The 3,655-nt window shown below is 37.4% G+C and overlaps 1 protein-coding gene across 1 annotated transcript in view; it reads left to right on the forward strand.

The window, feature by feature from the left end:
* Positions 1–3,655, forward strand: part of LOC106678398 (adhesion G protein-coupled receptor E4) — a 551,070-nt gene that overhangs the window by 484,191 nt on the left and 63,224 nt on the right. The window lies entirely within an intron of this gene.

A 3,655-nucleotide genomic window follows, 5' to 3' on the forward strand; every position in this document is an offset into this window, starting at 1 on the left:
CTCTACATACACATTATCATTCATTATTTCGAAAAATTTTGCCGCAGATGTTTTCGCTAAGTAAAGAAGATATTGAGATATACATATTACTAATACCGCCTGAACAGATGAACTACCAACTAGTGGTGCTTCGACCCGAGCGAATGAATCAACTCCAGTGTACCCTCCCCCTCTATAACTCAGGTCACAGGCCGCTCGAGATGCCCTTACTAAAAGAGGCCATACACTGTTGCAATTTATTGCTGACTCAATAATTCATACCGATGGAACTATTCCGAAGCCCAAGCTTTTCTCTTACATGAATAAAACATATCATATGTTGGAGGTAGCATTCGGTCCTGTTTTCTCAATGAAGAGATCCAACAGCGGATTGTTTTCTGTTCATAAGAAAAACCGCAAGTAGTAATAGTTCGATATCTATATAACCATTTTTACTTAAAATATAAACTAGGTTTTAAATGAAAGTAGTTGATGTACATATTTAGTATCGTGTAAATGTCTTCTGATAGGAAATCACAGTTAGCCGTTTCTTTACGATATCTTTATCTTTAACTGGGATGTGACAAACCCCAGGGAACACTTAAACTTAAAAATCTATTGGCTTTAAGCTCATACCAAAAGCAGCCAATGCAAGACAAAATCCTTCATTAAAAGTTTTTTTTTGTTTTTTTAAAAATAATTTATTTATTATTATTTACAACTGTATACACATATATACAACAAGTAAAGTTGCTGTAGGTGACATAGTGACATGAGGTCCTGATGAATGACTTGATTTGTGACAAAGTAAGGAACATTAACGATTTTACGTAGGATTTTGGACTGTAAGGATTGGATTCGGGAGGAATGTGAGGGTTTAGTGGAGCCCCAAAGCTCAACTCCGTATGTCCAGATAGGCCATATGATAGTCATGTAGATCAGTCTTTTGTAATGGATTGGCAATTTAGACCGTTTGTCTAGTAAATGTTGTAATAGTCGATATCGACGAGCAGTTTCCTGTGTTTTCAGTCTTGTATGAGGATTCCATGTCAGTCGTTTGTCCAGATTTAGTCCTAAGTAACGGATCTGTTCAACAGGAATGAGTGGGATATTATTAAAAGATACTGTAGGGCAAGACGAAGGTTTACGACGAATGGTAAATGTGATTTGGTGGGATTTATTGGAATTTATTTTAATCCTCCAGTTTTGGCACCATTCTTCGAGGATGGTGATGTGGGATTGGATGGATTCAGATACAATGGAAGGATCATTGTTCACTGACAATAGACATGTGTCATCGGCATACGTGGTGAGGGTAGTGTTAGGATGGGTTGGGATGTAAGCTGTGAAAACTTTATAAAGGATAGGGCCATGGACACTACCCTGAGGTACACTAGCAGACTGACGATAGGGATGATGAATAAGCGCCTTTGTAATTTACTTGAAATAATCTTTCGGAAAGATAAGAACGGATAATAAGAAAGTATGCAGGGGGTAGGAATTTACGGATCTTGTATAGCAGTCCTGGGTGCCAGACTCGATCAAAAGCCTGTCGATCAAAAAGAAAGGTACCCGAGCAGTACATTCCGCGCTTTAATGAAGGCGAGACAACATCAACCACACGATGGCATTGCTGGATAGTGGATTGGAATGTTCGGAATCCAAACTGGTGGTCTGGGATTATGTGGTTGGAATCAAGGATAGGGTACAGGCGTTTTAAGATGAGTTTCTCAAGGATGTTTCCAATGATAGGTAACAAAGAGATAGGACGGTAGGAGGATAGGTATTCAGGCGGCTTTTGGGGTTTGGGAATCATTTTGATTATGGATAATTTCCATGGGTCAGGAAAATAAGTGGATCTGAGAACAGCATTGTAGATGTAGGTGAGGAATAGAACAGATTTTCGAGGAAGATGTTTTAGAATAAGGGATGTAATTAGGTCATAACCAGGAGCTTTGCGGGAAGGTAACTTCTGAATGATGTTGGATATCTCTGAAGGATGAAATGCTTTAGGAGGAAGGGTCATTTGGAGTGGAATATTCAATTCTTCTTCAATGTATTCGATGTGGGTTGGATTAAGAATGTCATGGTGTGGGTCAAATGTTTTTGAAAGGTGCTGACCGAAAACCTGAGTTAGTTCATCGTCCGAGTTTGTGATTCAGTAAGAAGAGGGTGATTACAATTTTTGAAGTTAAGAAGCTTCTTAGTGGCCGTCCATAAAGATTTGTCAGTAGTGATAAGGTTTTGAGTTAAGTTAGTTAGATTTTGTATTTTCAATTTTTTAAATTTCTGCTTTGAGTTTGTTGTCAATGTAGTATAATATGTTTTATCTGTGGGATATCTAGTCCTGTGCTACTTCGCTCTTGCTCTGCGTTTTTCCTTTAATAAGATGCGAATGTGATGTGGCAAGTTAGTACGTATGGTATTAATAATTTTACTGGTCGTCGTGTTGTCGTATATACAAATTCTTATAGAGTCTGTGAGTTTTTTATTGCTTCGTCAATGTCATGTTTAGTTTTAAGTGGAGTTTTTAAGTCCAGTTTGTTTTCCAAATCATTACGAAATTTGTCCCAGTCAACTAGTCCTTTAATCAATGAGGGAGGAGAATGTAAGGAAACTTCTTACGAACGAAGCTCGAATGTAAGGAAAGAATAACTGGACTGTGGTCTGAGGAAAGGTCATCTATAGATTCGATAATGGTCCGGGAATATGAAATCTGGGAGGTGATAAATATATCTATCTGGACGTTTCTTGAGAGATGTAGGTCAATAAGCAGGACTCATGGGCGTGAGGATAGAATAACCTTTGGAGGTTAGGATTCGGAAAGGATATTACCACGGGTATTGGATGTACGACATCCCCATCGTTGATGTTTGACATTATAGTCTCCTCCAGCAATGAAGCGCGATCCGAAGGATCGGAATAAAGAGTCAAGGTGATTGTAAGAAAGGGAATTACCAGGGGGGGCAGTATACAGCTGATAATGTGGAAAGGACGAGTTGAAATTATTTTTGGCTTCACTTTTGCTTTGAAAGAGAGAAGGGTTATTCCACTCCACTTATATTAATATCTAAACGAAACTTTAGATTTCGCAGTATGGGTTTAATTTTAGCGTGTAAACTTTGGAGCAATAAGAACAGATTTTTTGTTGAGTTAACCTCATTCAAAATATTTATAATTGTTCCATAAATATCTTTACACGAACAGAGATATGAAGAGATGTGCTACAAATACTGAAGTGTAACCCAACTAAAATAAGATTTATTGCAGAAACCTGTGATTTCTATAATAAACGTAATTTTCTGTATAAACTCATTTAAAAATATTAAAGATATTAATATATATTTTATTTTTTTTTTTACGGCCAAGACTCCCATTGGAGTCCTATACTGCCTAACCATGATTTGAGGTCAAAGTTTTTCATTTTGTGGGACCACCACTCAATGAATAGAGTCAACGCCACAGGTTGGATTCGAACCGGCACCGCCATTAGACAACAAAGTGTCTTAACCACTGAGCTACGGGCGGCCCTAAACGTCTTAAATATTTTTCAGAATTGTATCTAACTTTTGAAAAATTGGTCAGAACGTTTATATCTATTACTTTGAGCCTTGTTCTACATTGTATTTTTCCCAATTCTTAAAATATTAAAACCTATCACAAGAATTTGGTAACG

This window comes from Halyomorpha halys, unplaced genomic scaffold (genome assembly GCF_000696795.3).
Source record: "Halyomorpha halys isolate HHAL.00 unplaced genomic scaffold, Hhal_1.1 Scaffold140.1, whole genome shotgun sequence".
Taxonomy (NCBI): Eukaryota; Metazoa; Arthropoda; class Insecta; order Hemiptera; family Pentatomidae; genus Halyomorpha; species Halyomorpha halys.